General features: G+C 35.4%; 1 long non-coding RNA gene across 1 annotated transcript; it reads left to right on the forward strand.

Annotated features, from left to right (window-relative positions):
• Nucleotides 1-592: 592 nt before the first annotated feature.
• LOC119471679 lies at nucleotides 593-3,615 on the forward strand. Its single transcript, XR_005200746.1, has 3 exons — nucleotides 593-788; nucleotides 1,333-1,556; nucleotides 3,556-3,615. It is a non-coding gene; the product is annotated as an uncharacterized LOC119471679 (long non-coding RNA).
• The last annotated feature ends 15,026 nt before the right edge of the window (nucleotides 3,616-18,641 follow it).

An 18,641-nucleotide genomic window follows, 5' to 3' on the forward strand; every position in this document is an offset into this window, starting at 1 on the left:
TGATTCCTTATCCTTACTGTAAGGAGAAAATATAATTCTTTCTTTGGGCCACTTTAGGAGATAAGTTCACTGTTTTAGGACATCAATTTTACATTTATATTTGGCGGGGCTAATATTATGGAATAAAGTCTCCCAGAAATCAAGGATGACTTTCAAGTCTATGTTTTATGATTCCATATGACTGGAATAATGGAAGCAACTTTGAAAATAATTAAAAGACATTTGGATATTCTGTAGAGTAAGTGATAGGGATTACAGGCCTTGGAGTATAACAGGGTTCTGATTCTGGCTAGGCTATTTACTTCCTATATGGGCTTGGGAACATTACCAGACTTCTCTAAGCCTTGATTTTCATCTTTTGTAAAATGATAATATAGTATTTACTCCATATAGTAATTGTAAGTTTTAAACAAGATTGTGAACGTGAAGTATGTAGTATGCATTTTAATATTTGGTATGTAGTACCCATCAATTTATTACTGAAAAACCAGGAGTTTGGTCTAAGTCCTGCTGCTTTCCACATAGAAAGACAATCATGAGACAATGAGAATTCTGTTTATTTAACTGGGTGCTGCAGCTGAGGAGATAGGATATCAGTCTGAAATCCATTTCCCTGATCTACTAAAACTGGGAGTTTATATAGTGAGGAAGGAATATAACTACATGTGGGTCAACAGGAATTAGAGAGTGCTAAGGGAGAGGAGTTGGTCAACAGGAAGCAGGTGGTTGGATAGGCAATCATGATGAGTGAGTGGTCTGGTGTCTCATTGTCCAGATGCTGTGATCTGGTAAGTTTCACTTCTTTGATGCTGTGTAGGGGGCCTAAGGGTTGGTTTTCTGAGAAAGGAACTCAGACAAGACAAATGTAATTTTTTCAAGTTTTAAAACTGGGAAGATAAATTTCTATGTTTATTCAAAAGAAACTATAAACTTCACTTCTATGGGATGATTGAGCCAGTTTCAAATTCATGGGGATTGCTCTTATTAATATCCTTAGCAGCAATGTATTAAGAGTACTTAGTAATATGCCTCACTGGGCATCAGGGCTCTGTGGGTCACTGCTGACATTTTGAATTTTGATCTCTTATAGCAGCCTGCTTCTCATGGGATCACACAGTAAGAGTAGTTAAAAGAAAGTCTAAAGACTATATTACTCAAAGTTTTCTTAAATCTAGAAGCAAATAATTAAATGAAACAGCAACAAACTTTCTTGTATAAAAACAACTTGGTTTCAGTGTTTTTATATCCCATGCTTAATTGTGTTTGAGGTCATTCCTGAATAACATGAGCTTGGAGATAGTCTGTTTTATCATGTCCTCTTCTCTATTTCAGAAAACAACAATAACAACAACAAAAACTCAAGAAACAGGAATGCAAGATCTACGTTTTGTTAAACTAAAGACACCTCTTACTCATAACAATCAGATATAAAAAAGCACTGCCACGGGGGCAAGAATGATGCTAAGAAAGTCTTTTATGGCTACAAGTCTTGAATCAAGCTGACCGAGCAGTTCTTACACTGAGAAGCAACAACAACCTTTTGTTTCAAGAAACAGGTATGTGTTTCAGGCAGAAACCTTTATAAGATTCTGGTTTTTTTGTCCCATGGGTAACAAGGAAGGAAGAGTAAGTGCACTGGAAATGTGCGATGGAGGAAGCTTTTCTATGTAGGACAATAGCTCTAAATGTCTTTTTAATGAGAAGAAATAAAATTAAAGCATCTTGGACATGCAGACAATCCTATGTTATAACCCACGGAGAATTCTTGATAGTTTGTAATATTACTTTAGTTCCTGTCTAATAATAATGTGAAAAATGCTGATACAGAAAGATTTCTTTGCATTCAAAGACAAGTAATTATCAATAAAGGAGCCAGTACAATTACACTACATGGAGAAAGGAAGGAAAAGTCAAGATTGAAACGTATGCAAAAATAAATGGAAAAAGAAAACTTATGGAAAAAAATTCTCCGTGATCCAATAAACTGTGATTAAATATATCAGTGTGAATGAGCACAACTCAATGAAACCATCATAAATTCATGGCAGAGAAACAAAAGCTTAGGGAGATACAGTGCAATCACAGACATAGAAATAGCATGAGAAACAGGAGCCAGGGAATACTTAGAGGATAAAAATAAGATAATCTTAGAAAGGAAGTTAACATTGACTGTGACACAGTGACATATATGAAAATAAATATCATGGAAATATAATGACAGTCATAAAAGGCAAGATTGAAAAAAGCATGAGTGAAAAGGAATGGAAATGAACAAATTTTAAAGGGTTTGAAATAAACTGTATGTATGGAAGACAAAGGGTTCTATGTTAAATATAATTAATGTCCCCAAAGAAATAAACCTGACAATTGGAAGGGAAAATAAACATCTAACAACATATTTCAGGGAGAAATTTCACACATAAACAACTTGAATTTATAGGTTCAAATGATAAACCGTGTCTTAGGGAAAAAATTCATGCAGAATGATTAATAGTGAGACAAGCCTGGTAATGATTTTGCCAAATATTAGGAAAATTATTTTTAGTACCTAGGAAAAATAAGCATAACACCAGTGGGGAAATAAAATAGCAGTAAAAGCTATCCTTTTTAAAATACACATTCCACGTAGGATGTGGAGTAATGTCCCCAAATTCCTCAGCAAAAATTTCTAAAAATGTTATGCACACTAAATCACCATTCACCTATGAAGGATATATGTATATAGAATTAAAGGAATGAAATTTCCACAGACTCTTTTTAAAGAAAACTGTTCCTCAGCCAAAGAGGAGAAAACTGAGTAAACAGTGATGAAAAGACGGCTAGCCATCATTGGATTCAGTCCTGAAGGGGAGAGATGGAAACAAATATATGAATTATTCTTATTGAACACAATTTAAATGGCTTCTATGAGGACAATGTAAAAATAATGTAACTAATAAAGAAAGTGAGAGAAAGGAGGGATTAGGAGAGATATAGTATATGGGTAGAGTTCCTCCATTCTTTATAGCCAGGGATTAAACAATATGATTTACAACTGATACATCAAATAGCCAAGCTATAAATATGCTTGGAGATACAAAGTAAATACTGGAACAACAAAGAATAATACAAAATTGAATAGCAAAAAAGTGAGAAAAGATGTGGGAAGAAGTGGAAGTATGCAAATTTTATCATTGTTCACAGTTAAAAACCAATAATTATGCCAAACTATTCCTGGGCACCCTGGTTCTGCTCCCACTTCCTAGCTACAATAAAAACCAAATCCAACTTTGCTCCTGCCAGCCAGTTAGACCAGCTTGAACTTGCCTTACTCTCCCCAGAAAGTCCAGTTGTGTAAGTAAAAAATCTTTTCATATTATTTTGGTGTACACAGCATCATGGGTCCCAATATACTTTGAATATTTTTAAATGTTTCTGAATATTGAACATTACTAACTATAATGATTACACAATTATATTTTATTTTCTATATTAGCTATTTCTTCAAGGGTTAATTCTTCTGTTCCTTAAACTGGATATTTACAATGCATCTATTGGTTTCCTTATATATTGTAGATTCTTCATTGTCCATCTTTTTTAATGAGGACTTAGAATGAATATTATTGACAGATGGAGCAAGTATCATCTGCATAAGTACAATTTCTTTCTACAGTAATGAATTGAGTTATAATCTTAGAAATCTTCATTCTGATTATTGGGAATGAGAGTGTTGTATGAAATTTTCTAACTGTCAGTTTTCTTTAGGATGTTGAGGCAGTTTACTTTCTTGGTGCATGCTGTACATATACTATTGTGTCCAGAATTAATCTGGGCCTCTGCTTGATTTTATCTCCAGCCCCAAAAACTTGTTTGGCAAATCTCATGTCCACTTGCCACCTTACTGCCCAAGGGCAAAAGCTATTGGCAGCTATGCTGAAATCTGATACAACTGGTTTGCAGTTCTTTCACTGCAAACCTAATGACAAAATCAAAATCTACTTGTACTTTTATATCTTGATCACTCTGTTCCTAGGGTGATTATAAGATTTTTGTTTAATAACTCGATATTTAGAAAGTCCTTTTGATCACTGAGTAGATTTAAGTTCCTATATTTTCATGGGCTTCTTTTAATTCTCTTATGTCTACCTTATATTTTCAGAAATTCTTCCATGTTATACTTGCTAATGACTTGTGTCTCAGCTCTTTATTAGGGCTATGAATATATTTGTACTTTTATTTTCCTTCTGTCAGTCCAATGAGATTTTTAAGAAGAAGAAGAGAAAAGTGCCTCTCAGATTCCTTGAATTGTAAATTTTGACCTTCCTTCTTGTTTTATTATTTTCTCCCTTAAGTTTGCCTACATCTGATCTGTTCCTAGGTTTAACTATTCTTAACTAGGCTCTATTTTTTTAAGACATATTTCTATTCATTAGATTTTATGCAATTATGCTTTGGACATTTTTTTCTTACATAATTTTCATAAACTATAAGGATACAGTCTATCTGAGTCATGCCATAACATTGTGTCCAAGTTTTGAATAACTGTCTTTTTTCCTGGTTGACAAGATGTTTATCATTAAAATAAATTTGATCACAATTTTATGATATCTAAATATACTCATTTTTTTGAGAATTGATTTGACTTTCAAATTGAAGCAGTGTAACAGAACAACAAAGTTGTAGCACTGACCATACTGGATTATATAATCATACCTTTTCTTCTAAAAATAATTACCAAATACAAAATCTTATTTAGTTAATTCTTACACAACAAACATCTGTATTTTAATTCTACATGTTTTTCTCCATTTTCACACATCCAAGATCCAGCCTAGAGGATGAAATATGATCTACATTATTATTAGGAAAGAAATCAGAAGTGAAGGTATGAGTCAAGGTCATTCCCACAAAAGGCTTCTGAATTAGGGATACTTGAGATGAAACAGGACAAAATTAAGAACAAGAGTAGCTAAAATCAAGAAGTAAAGGGGCTGTACAATAGAAATCAGGATCTCAAATAGGGACCCCAGAAAGCTCAGCATAGATATTAATAGACAGCATGTGGACAGTTGGCAATAGGACAGCCCTTTTCATTAGGCATAAGAGACATATTGTTCCTTTTATAAAAATAATAGGACATTATTGAAACAAATACAAATATTATCTCTGAAACCCATAGGATAATTGCATAAAAGGAACCTGGAAAAATTGCTTAAGTCCGTAGAACTTTATTGTTTTTTTTATTTTATTTTAGGGGACAAGAAAGGAAATGGCAATAGTGGTTTTGGAATCTCCATAAACAATGGGAAGAAGAAATTAATACGACTTGTGACTGTTACGGTATGCATTTTTTTTTCCTGACTCATCTTTGCTCTTTTTAATTTCAGTTACAGATTTGTGCTCTGGAAAATAGAAAATACAAATGTAACATTCCTGTCTCATAGTAAATAAGCTCACTAAGCAGAGTCCTGAGTATGACCTCATTTTGGTGGTATCATGACTACTGTCATCCCCACTTTGGCCTTGATCATTTTGGGAGGATCCTGGGAGATCTTCAAAGGGATGTCCATGATTTTTATAAGCACTCATCTAGACACTGTCAGTTTTTAAGTTTTTAGGTAGCACATCAGAATAACACGTTTCTTTCTGAATCTGAAAACCTTCACCTCAGTATGAAAGTACGAAATGCAGTATTTCCACCAGAGAGACAGCTTAAAATAACTTTGGTCATAATCATTTCATGTTACTACTACTTGGTGAGATGTATTATTGATTGTATAGAGCATTATGCCAGAAATCAGAAAGCCTGCACTTCAAAATATGCTTTACTCATTGCCTTCAAAACATTTCCCCACTTAAATTTCCTCTTTTTTCTCTCTAAAATTATGATACCGATTTTTCTAATGGATTATATAGAATTATAATTATTCATTATTTACAATATATAAGATGTAGAATGAAGGGAAAACAGCAATTAGAAAATAAGTATATATGGTTTCAATGGAGTTTGTAAAGGTTAAAGTAGAAAAAAGTTTTTGGAAATGTGATGTTTTAAAAATGTGTTTTAGTGGAATGTTCATATCTTAAGTGATTAAATGAAAGGAAAGTCCGTTATATTAAACCTTCAAATTATTTTTAATACATTTGGCTTTAGCTACCTTTTGGATACAACTGAAACCTCTTATAAGCTATTTTCTACTCTCAAAGGCCTCTAATTTGTTGCATTTATTATAATCTATGATTCTTGTTCAATAAATGAGTGATATGTTTGAGTTCATAAATTAACATTTATTTTGTTAGAAAGCAGGTTTTGATTTTTTAATTTTGTAGGTAAAAGTGATAATGGCGTTTCCACAGGAATATTTTCTATTGTCTAAGAACCGTAGTTTCTTTGCTTGGTAATCCTTCATATATAAGTGACTTGAGTGAGAAGAAAATTAAATGAGAAGCTGAGATGAGTAGAAATTAAGGGCTCTGGTACATATACACTATGGAATACTTTTAGTCATAAAAAAGAACAAAATCATACCCTTTGCAGCAACCTGGATGCAGCTGGAGGCCATTGCCCTGAGTGAATTAATGCAGAAACAGAAAACCAAATACTGCATGTTCTCACTCATAAATGGGATTAAGCATTGGGTGCACATGGACACAAAGATGGAAACAACCAACACTAGAAACTACAAAAGGAGTGAAGGAGGAAGGAAGGTGTGGCCTGAAAAAACTACCTGTTAGGTACCATGGTCACTTCCTGAGTAACTGGATCAATTGTACCCCAATCGTCAGCATCACACAATATACCAATGTAACAAACCTGCAAATGTGCCTCCTGAATCTAAAATCAAAGTCAAAATTAAAAAAGAAACCACTCCATGCTTAGATTTAGGTATTTTTGCAAAGATTTCATATCGTATTATATATGACTGATAAAATTTATTCTCATTGATTTTAATACATACTTACTGTATATTTGAAAAATGTAGATATTATTAAGGAAAAAATTATACTTCTGTTTAACCAGAAATCACCTTTATTACTATTTTGTGACTCTCATCCCTTCGTTTTGTTAACTTCATCTCATTACATCTCTGCCTCTTTTCCCTTTTCCATGTACATTTATGTTTATAGCATTGAGATCACACTGAATTAAGATGGTGGTTTTAAGTAAATATAATTTTAATAATGTCATATCTATTCATTATGTGAATGTACTAAAATTTACCTAGATGCTCTTATTGTTGGACATTCAGAATGTTTTATGTTTAATCATGAGGTTTTACATCATTGCTACATGTTCTATGTTGAAAGCCTAAGGATCTCCCTATGGTGACTTGTAAGATTGAACTTTTTTAGGGGTCTTGATGCATGCTGCCAAATTTTACTGTAAATCTTGCACATTAATTTCTACTTTCATCAATAAATTCAGATATCACACGTTTCCAGAAATTCTATCAAGGCAGAATATTTTCTTTTTTTTCTCTTTGTAATACAGTTAGGAAAAAAGAGCACCCATGATTTATTTTTTCAATTTTTTTGATTATTAGTGAAATGAGTATTTCCTTATATAGTCAACATTTATTTTTATCATATATTAAGTAATATCAAATATTTTCATTAACATAAAAAATTTTGATTATCGATTTATAGATGCTTGATTTGCGTATTGTGACATTTGCCTATTTGTTACTGCACTACTTTAAAAACTTTCTTAACAGTGCAACTGGTAATCCTGTCACTGTATGTTTGTGTATATATAAATATATTATATATATATAATGCATATATACACATATATAATATATACATATTATATATAATATATACATACTATATGTATATATACACATCTGTATAATGTGTATATGTATACATTATATTTATATATATATATATATATATATATATATATATATATATAATGTGTGTGTGTGTGTGTGTTTCTGTTTCCTTCAGATTATTGTTTGTACTTAAATTTCAAGATTATTTTAATGGATAGAAATGAGAAATTTTTGGTAGTAAATTATATATTCTTTTTTGAAGATTTTTTGCCTATCTCAAGTTTTGAAAATCTTTCCTCACTGCAAGATTATGTGCATCTACTTTTGTTTAATTTGTACTTTTATGTTTTAATTTTGACATTTCAATTTTTAATACATGTGGACTTAAATGTTCGTAACTGCTTTTCCTATGTGAGTAACAAATTGTCCTGAAATCTTTATATGGATCATTTCTACTGAGTTACATTGTCACTTTTACCAAATATAGTAACTAGAGCTTTGTAGATATTCTAAACCTTAGAACATCTCTTGAATCCAAACCATTTTATTGGTGTCTGTGTCTATAGTCCTAAACCCTATAGAGGAAAGTTCTAGAAAATCACAGCCTTCTAATGACTTTGCTTCTCATCTACCTGATGACAACCAAGCTGAACACATCACTGTTCCTGCTACAAGAATGCAAAACCACTCTGTGACCCTTATTCTGAACATGATCTTTCCTTTTTCCACATTCCCTTGGCAGCCTTGGTACCAGTAGCCTTGTATCTATTTTCAACTTCTCATTCAAGCCAAATGATTACCTATATTTTCAGGAGTTCTGGTATTTCCTCATCTACCAAATATTTTAACCCACACACAGATTTGAACGGATAACCAATATGTTGTTCTAAGAACACCACTCATTATAGCATAAGCTTCCAAAATTACTTCATTTGCAGTGATTTTGCTCCTGTAGTTATTCTCTTTGGTCTGCCGTTACCTTTCTCTCCCTCTCTCCTAGTTTGTTCCCATAATACTAGTAGGATAACCAATAGTTTCATATTTATAAAAATAACAAGCAACCAACAAAATAACCTGTTCAACTCATATTTTATTGCAGCTATTACTACATATTGGTACACCATTTTTCTCAAAAAACAACAAAAATAAATCTAAAAGTATGGTTTATATTCACTGTTTATAAGTCATCACTTAAGGTCCCTCCTTAGCTAACTCTAAGTGGGACTCTGTCCCGCAACTTTCCTGAACTGCTGTAGTCAAGGCATATCAGGTTGTCATGGTTCTCTTTTTGTTTTACTTGACTTCTGAGCAATGTTAATTATCATTGACAATTCTTCTTTAAGACACTTTCTTTTATTTTTTACTTTTTAAACTTTTTAATTTTTATGGATGCATAGCAGGTGAATATATTTGGGGTATTAGATATTTTGATACAAGCATAGCATGTGTAGTAATCAGGGTAAATGGGGTATCCACCAACTCAAGCATTCATCATTTCTTTGTGTTATGAAGATTCCAGTTGTCCTCCCTCAATTATTCTAAAACTGTACAACAAATTATTGCTGACTACAGTCACCCTGTTGTGCTATCAAATACTGGATGTTACTCATTGTATCTAACTATATTTTCATACTCATTAACCTTTTCCATTTCCTTCCCTCTTCCCACTACCCTCCTGAGCCTCTGGTAACCATCATTCTACTCTCTATCTCCATGAGTTTAGTTGTTTTAATTTTTAGCTCCTACAAATGAGTGAGAACATGCAAAGTTTGTCTTTCTGTGTGTGGCTTATTTCACTTAAAAATGTTCTCCAGTTTGACCCATGTTGCCAATGACAGAATCTCTCTCTCTCTCTGTCTGTCTTTTGGCTGAATAGTACTCCATTGTGTTTGTACAGATTTAGGGCTATAAGTACAGTTTTGTTACATAAATATTGTGTACAGGTATTGATCGACTTACGACCTATGCAACTTACGACCATTCGACTTTACGACCACAATCGCTAGCCATGACTGCTCCATGTCTGGCAGTGCAAACGTTTCCCAGCTGGGTGTACGACAGTGCGGACCAGCTTCTGGCAGCACTATCATCTCCGCGTGCATATAGCCTACTCAACTTACGACCAAATTGTGTTACGACTGGCCTGTCGGAACCAATCGTGGTTGTAAGTCGAGTAGTGAAGTCTGAGCTTTTGGTGTAGCCATCTCCCAAATAGTGTACATTGTATCCACTAAATTATTTCTTATCCCTCACCCACCTCCCACCCTGCTACCTCCAGTCTTTTACTTCACATTCTATATACCTGTGTATATTTCTTCTTGATTTCCTCCTACTGTAAATATATAAATTCTCCAGGCTCTCCGTGGCCTCTTTTCTTTTACTACTCTGATTATGATTATATAGTTTTAAACATGCATCCAGCTATCCTTCTCTGTATCATGGTTCTGAAATATTTATATCCTGCCATAAATTCTTTGCAGAAGTCTGAACACATTTATTCAGTAATTGCCCTCCTTGGTTCTCCCTGGGGCTGATTAATAGTTATCTTAAATTATATATGTTCTTTTTTTATTTTTATTTTTTATTGTATTTTAAATTCTTAGGTACATGTGCAGATCTTGCAGGATTGTTGCATAGGTACACACATGCCATGGTGGTTTGCTGCCTCCATCCCCCTGTCACCTACATCAGGCATTTCTCCCAATGTTATTCCTCCTCAACCTCCCCACCCCCCATTGTCCTTCCCCTAGCCCCTCAACCCCAAACAGACCCCAGTATGTGATGTTCCCCTCCCTGTGCCCATGTGTTCTCATTGTTCAACACCCACCTGTGAGTGAGAACATGTGGTATTTGGTTTTCTGTTCTTGCGTCAGCTTGCCGAGAATGATGGTTTCCAGATTTATCCATGTCCCTACAAAGGACATGAACTCATCCTTTTTTCATGGCTGAATAATATTCCATGGTGTATATGTGCCACATTTTCTTTGTCCAGTCTATCATTGATGGGCATTTGGGTTGGTTCCTGGTCTTTGCTATTGTACACAGAATATTCTCGTCTCTTCCTAACCAAGTTCTCTCGTTTCCTAATCTGCACGCTCTCAATAGTGAAACTACCCTCTACTTAGTTGCACAAACTGATTCCTTTCTTCTTCTTACCACTTATGAACAGTTAGCTCACTAGAATTCTTCTTGATCTTACTGACCCATTCTCTTTTTAAATGTAAATTAGATCTTGTTATTACCCTTGTAAAACCTTGCATCTGATACTTAAAAACTAGGCAAATCTCAATTGTGGAATATTTTACAAATAAAACAAATTTCTCTAGGAGTAAAGAAGCAAATAAATGGGATAGAATAACTCACTGAACTTGCAAAAACTGTTCACATAGTAATATAGCTTAATTTTACTTTTTTGTATCTATCTGTTACTTTTCTGTCATCTTGCTTTAGTCATATTTTTGTTGCTTTTTTCAGGATATTGATATCAATCCTTAAGTACATTGTGACTAAAAAATATTCTTTGAAACAATTGCTAATCATATATTAAGGTTCTTTCCTCTTAGTAATCAGGAAACAAACTTGATTTATTACAATGTCTGTTTATGAATTTATTAGTTGTAGGTAATGGACAGTCACACAAACCAGCTTCATAATTTTCTTATTAGAAAATTATACGAATATGGGAGTAGCTCAGAAAACAGGCTGTTTTTGCACCTTTGTGACAAAGGTAGTTAGGCCTAGACATTAGATCGTACCAAAACCAAATAATTTTTCTTGCTTTCTTACTATGCCCTAGGTGTTTCTCTCTCTCTTTCCCTCTCCTCCCCCCTCCCTCTTTCCCTTATCCCTCCCTTCTCCCTCCCTCGCACACCTCTTGTTTGTGTTCTGAAGATATGTGTATTTGTACCTCTGCTTTGTAGTGCACAGTTGCTTTTTTATTCTATCTCTGTAGGACTGACTTTTCTTGCCTCCCATGCAAAAGGCAGAAATCATTGTACAGACAATTTTGACAGCAGTTTCAAGTTATAAAGACCAAACAGACAGTAGCTAGTGTCTTTCAGTTCTGATTTCAATCTGAAGCAGAGGAGAATCTGTTTGGCCCTGCATGCATCAGCTGTCCAACTCTTGAGTAATCAACCATGGCAAAGTGGGATAACTGGCCTGTTGCCCACTTAGTGAGAGCGGGTTCTCTGAGATAGAGTGCGTGGCTGGCTAAGAGATAATAGGCACCTCTAATTTCTCCTAAACAAAAGGCAACTGAAATAAAAGTACCTTGTGTTTATCTAAAAAGAAATGATAATCAAAGAAACCAAGACATTCAAGAACATGAGAAAATAAACCAATTCAAATAAAAACAATCACAACAGTAACAATTCCTAATTTCCATTGAGGAAAATTTAGTAATGTCTATCAAAATGTAAAAATGCCATCCTTTGATAAATATTTAATTTGCAGGAAATATATCCTAGATATATTTTTATTGGACAAGTGCCTATTTTGCATATATTAATTAAAATATTGATGCAAGATCAATAGGTGGAAAACAACCTAAATGTTATCAGTAAGCATCTGGTTAACTTGCAGTACAACAATAAAATTGTTTATTAAATAATCAGGAAAAATGATGAGGTTAGAGGTATATGAATTGATGTTAAAATGTCTTCAAAGTATGTATTAAGAGAAAAAGAGGAAGCCATATTATAATATAAATATTAGGGCTCCATTTCTGTAGGAAAAAATTCAGTCATGCAAAGTAAGTTCCTTGAAAGAGCAAGACAGTAGTGACATAATGATAAAATAGTCCCCATCACATTAATGCTTTCAAAAAACGGACATCAGATCTTTACTTTCCTTCACTTGGTTGAAAATATTTCATGGATCTAAGAGCTTCTTCTGTCATTTTCTGGTTGTCAAAAATATAGTACAAAATAATGTTAATACTTAAAACTTAATTTTGATATAAAAACATAAAGCTTATGCCCACAGTGCACAATTGGGCATGGCCAGTGTTTCTCTATTCATTTTCTTTCCAGGAAGACACCTACAACCAGCTTCTTGATTTTCAACTCATTTCTTTTCCTTCTGAACCCCAGCTTCACAATGTCCATGTTAGTCAAGTTCTCTAGGAACTTTTCTTGGACTCTCTTTACTTGTGCAGGTAAATAAAGGGTACAGTGGTGATGGTGGTAATGTGGCTTTTGTACTCCTGTAGTTCTCTGGGCAGGAGTATTGCAGCTCTTCTACTCCAGCCACCCATAGCTTGGTGAGCAGGAGCATTATAGCTCCTTCTTTCTCACAGTTCAGTGAGTTCCAGGTTCTTGTCCTGCGTGCAAGAGGAATAAGGTACACGGAAACCAGAGTGGGTAAGGCAAAGTAGGATTTATTGAGTAAAAGAAAGGCTCTCAACAGTGAGAGGGGACCTGAAAGTGGGGAGAAGTAGCCATCTGTGAGGCTGAGTTCAGGGTTTTTATGGGCCTACAATGGGGAAGTGTGTGCTGATTGGTTTGTAGGTGGGCTTGGAAAAGGCACTATTCAATTGGTTAAAAGGCATTATTCAGAAAGAACCAATTGAGAGAGAGTGGGTAAGACAGGAGTGGAAGCTCTCACTCTGTTCCATGGATTCTATCTGGAACTCGTGGAAAACTGGAAGCTTCATTTTCAGACTTTAGACCATACTTAGCTTGAAGGTTGAGTTTTACCAAGGACCCGCTCCTGTCTACCTAGGAATTTGTGTGTCTCTTGTCACTATCAGTGGGGAAGTATGGGGAGATATTTCTAATGCCTCTATTTAAATTAATTATTTCTATTGTACTACTGCCTTTTGACTTCTCCCTAAAACTCATGATATGTCTATTGATTTTTTACCAAGATCAAAATATATGGCCTGCTATATTTTTGTCAGTCTTTAATGCCTGTCTTATATAATAGTTTTAAAATATTATAATAGTAAACATACAGCACACAAGCATATAGATTTACATGTTTTTGTATAGAAGAGATATTTCTGGGAGGATGATAAGGAAACTAGAATTACTGATTATATCAGAAAGGTTGTGAAACTGGAATATTCTTATATATTATTTTGGTCCTTAAAAAATGTGTCAAGCATGACGTTGCACACCTATAATTTCAGCACCTCAGGAGCCGGAGGTGGATCACTTGAATCCAGGAGTTCAAGACCAGCCTGTGCAACATAGGAAGATCCCATTTCAAGAAAATAAAGTATTAATATTCACATACCCTTCTCAATTACAAATTAAATTAACTTGTACTAAATTATATTTCAGTGTACCAACACTACAGTTGACTTAGTTTTCATACTCATCAGTATAACCAGCTTGGAATTTTTAAAAAGTACTTTTAAAAGTACCATATAAATCTATAGATTAATCGCCAAAACCTAAGTGATCCTTTACACACACACACAAACACATACACACTCATGCACACACATACATGAAGGAATTCTGTTTGAGTTATTTTACTTAGTAACAGCCACAAATAGATGTCTGATTGTTCTAGCTAGCTGGGACTTCCAGTACTATGATGAATAACAAGAGGAGAAAGCGGGCATCCTTGTCATGCTCCAGATCTGAGAAAAGGCTTTTCATTTTTCCCGCTTTTTGTGCACTAGCTATGGGTCAGTTATACATGGTTTTTTTTTTTTTATTATGGTGAGGTATGTTCCTTCTATACCCAGCTTTCTGAGGGTTTTTATCATGAAGTGATATTGAAGGTAATCAAATGCTGTTTCAGCATCAATTAATATGGTCATATGATTTTGTCATTTATTCTGTAGATATGCTGTATCACATTGATTTGCAAATGCTGAACCATCCTTGCATCCAAGGGATACATTCCACTTGGTAATCAGTGATCTTTTTAATGTATTGTCAAATTTGGTTTGCTAGTATTTTGTTGGGAATTTTTACATCATTATTCATCAGAGATATTTGCCTGTATTTTTCTTTTTTAAATGTGTCTTTGTCTTGTTTTGGCACCAGGGTACTACTGGCATCACAGAATGAGTTTGGAAGTATTCCCTCTTGTATTTCTCAGAACAGGCTGAGTAGGATTGTTATTAGTTCTTCCTTAAGTGTTTGGTAAAATTGAGCAGTGAAGCCATAGGGTTTGGGCTTTTCTTTGCTGGAAGACTGTTTATTACAAAGGCTTGGATCTTGTTACTTGTTACTGGTCTGTGCAGTTCTTGGATTTCATCGTGGTTCAAACTTGGTAGGTTGTATGTGTCTAGGAATTAATCCATTTATGCTAGATTTTCCAATATATTGGCATATGATTGTTCATAGTAACCAATAATGATCCTTCTCGTTTCTGTCATATCAGTTGTAATGTCTGCTTTTTCATTTCTGGTGGTTTTTTTTTTTTTTTTTTGGTCTGCTATTAAGAGACTCTGATGTATTCTTAAGCATCTTGGTTGCATTTTTCAACTCTAGAATTTATGCTTGGTTCTATTTAATTATTTAAATCTCTGTTAATTTTATCTGATAGAATTCTGAGTTCATTTTCTGTGTTATCTTGAATTTCTTTGAATTTTCTCAATACAGCTATTTCAGATTCTCTCTCTGAAAGGTCACTTATCACTGTTTCTCCAGGATTGGTCCCTGGTGCTTTATTTAGCTTATTTACTGAGTCATGTTTTCCTAGATGGGGTTGATGCTTGTAGATGTTTGTTAGGGCATTGAAGAGTTAGGTATTTATTGTAGTCTTTATAGTCTGGGCTTCTTTGTGTCTGTCCTTGTTGAGAAGGATTTTCAGTTATTTGAATGGACTTGTGCTGCAAGCTCAACAACACTGGATTTGCAGACTCTTAGAGGTACTGACTTGGTGGGAAGAAATCTATAGGTTATCTGGAATAAACTCTTTCTTTTATCTTACTGCGTCTCAGACAAATGGAGTGTTTCTCTCTATGCTGAGCCACCTGGAACTAGGAGAGTGCTCTAGTATACTGCGGCTGGGCTGATATCCAATATGCAAGACAAAGGTCTCTTCACTCTTCACTCTAGTCTCCTTACACAGAAGGAAGGGGTTATGTTTATTGCAGTGGGAATCACTGCCTGGGGTTGGGGGAAGGATGGTGCAATCACTCTCTTAGCCATGCCAGCTGGTGTCTCCTGAGGTCACATGCCACTCTAGTCTTCTGGCTCTAAGTGCAGCCTAGCACTAGGGTTGCAATTCTAGTGTCTGAGATTGCCTTTCAAGTGCATGTAGGACCACAGAGCACTTTGGACCATGGCGGCAAGGCCTACTGAGAAACTCGAATACTGACTGCTGGGATAGCTGATTCTCTTCTGACTGTGGCTGGTCCAAATGTTCCCTCCATACAGTCACTGGCTGTGCCTAGCATGGCTTTATTCTCCTCTGTGATAGGGCAGCACTGAGTTCAGTGTAAAGTCCCCAAGTTGCTGTGCTTTCTGATAATGGTTTGGCTGTGTCTCCACCCAAATCTCATCTTGAATTCCTGTGTGTTGTGGGAGGGCCTACTGGGAGGTAGTTGAATCACAGAGTCAAGTCTTTCCTGTGCTGTTTTCATGATAGTGAATAAGTCTCATGAGATCTGACGGTTTTAAAAAGAGGAAATCCCTGGGTAAGTGTTCTCTTTGTCTGCTGCCGTCCATGTAAGACATGACTCTTTCTTGCCTTCTGCCATGATTGTGAGACTTCACCAGCCATATGTAACTGTAAATCCAATTAAACCTCTTTGTTTTGTGTGGGTGACGGAAGATTCACCGGGGAGTCTTGGCCAGCAAGAGGGTCCCAACCTGAAAGAGGGGGTTCATGGAAATAAAGAGAGACAGAAAAGCTGGGGTCTGGAGGACTGAAAAGGCAATGCCTAAACAGCGAAATTATTTTTGTCCAGGGTCTCAATATATACCTTAAGATCAAAGGTGTTTATACAATCAATAATAAGATGAATGGAAATTTACAAAATATAAGATCACAAAAACAATCTTAAGCATGACATTCAAGGATCATAAAAGTGGGCAGGTGGTATGCTTTATCTGTTTTTACCAAAACACACTTTTGTAAATAACAATACCTAAGAGTCACAAGCTAAGCCATAAAGTCATTATCTAGGATTCAAGGCAGTCATGCGGATAAGGTAAAACTTCTTGAAAAACAAAGTCGTAAAGGTCATGCAGAGGCCTAGTGGAGACATAATGTCTGACAAAACCACACAACCCTTGCCCAAGCATCATTGCAGTCAGAAGTAGAAACTTTTGCAACATCAGCCATTTCTTAGTTCCTTCTTTCCCATAGCTCAACTGCCTCCAGCAGGAAACTGTGTTTGGGCTCAAGCTCACTGTCTGGTGAGGCCCACAAATTAGGGGGGGCCTCTCATGGGAGTGTTCCCCACAGTTTTGTAAAGTACCCAGCCTCAGGTATCTCTTTACCAGCAACATGGAAATGGACTAATACGCTTGGTCTTCCCAAAGTTCACAAACTTTCTGTGTGGCCGTGCCGCTTCTGGGGAATTGGGATGGGGTGGTATCAGTGATTCCAAGACAATTTTCTCCTACCCTCTTCAATATCTCTTTCAGTGATATGAAGTTAAAACCAGTACTGTGATGCTTTCCTGATTTTTGGTTCTTGTGATGGTGTTTTATGTGTGCATATAGTTGTTAAAATTTGGTGTCCTAACAAGGGAAATGAAAGTGTAGGCTTCTATTCTGCCATCTTGTTCCAACCCCTCAGCATTCCTATTTCTTGATCTTTCTTTCTCTGTTTTTTTTTTTAATTGGACTAATTACAAAAGCTTGTTTTCTTGTGTTACTCATGTACTTTAAAAAATGTTCCAGAGTTTTACTGTCCATAATCATACTGTGAGTCAACCTTGGGGTCAGCTACGAAAATTGAAAAGTCTTTGAGGTGGAATGCATAGATAGGTTTTAGGGTTCTGAGGAGTTTGCCTAAGGGCTGCCTAGGGGAGGTGGAGATTGAGGAAGAGGCTAAGAAAATGAGATTCCTGGCCCCCGCTCCATTTCAGCCAGAATGCCCAGTTTTTATGTTTATTAAAGTGCCACATGAGATGTTACTTTAAAATAAACCATGGAGGTGGAGCTGCTGTTAGAAACAATGCTTTGAAATTCACTAACCAAGAATAAGGGTGGTGTTGGCCTCCACTTTGCTTTTATCTGACCACTCCTGCGGGTCTGGTTTATTTCTTGGCTTTCATCTGAAGGTGGAATTCAAGGCAGTGAATGCGCTCCAAGGAAAACATGTAGGATGGTGAAGGGACTGAAAACTAGAGAGATTGGTTAAGAAAGCCAGGCTTGGAGAGAGTACAAGAGAACTGACTTAATTATTTGAAGAGCTCTCAGGCGAGTGGATTGGTTATTCAGAGTGCTTGGGTTAGGACTAAAATGCTGGGTAAACAGAGATTTCAGAGTTGTCCAAAGATAAAATGGGTTGCCTTGGGAATTAGTAGGATCCCCATAACTTGAGATGTATAAACAGAAACTCTTTGTCTATGATGTTTGTGGCAGAATTTTCAACAACAGATGAGGGCTTGAGTAGAGAACCTCCAAGGACCTCTAAACACAAATATTGCTTAGCTCCTATGATTCAAAATCTGTAGTGGGCACTGGAAATAGATAAGATGATTGAGAGAGACAATTTTTCCACTCTCAAGTGAAAAAGCAAATAAGATAAACAAGTAAACTTTTAAATTTTAAATATTGCTTTGAGGACAAGAGAATGTGGTGATGTGATAAAGAGTAACTGAAAATGGGACAGTTTCAGATAGGAATTCAAGGAAGCATCCTCCGAAGAGATATCTTATCTGAGGCCTGGGGATGAGAAGGAGTCATTTATGCAAAAATATTCTGAGCAGACAGAACAGAACGTAGTAATAGCACTAGAAAG

Source organism: Cebus imitator, unplaced genomic scaffold (genome assembly GCF_001604975.1).
Source record: "Cebus imitator isolate Cc_AM_T3 unplaced genomic scaffold, Cebus_imitator-1.0 Scaffold69, whole genome shotgun sequence".
Lineage (NCBI taxonomy): Eukaryota > Metazoa > Chordata > Mammalia > Primates > Cebidae > Cebus > Cebus imitator.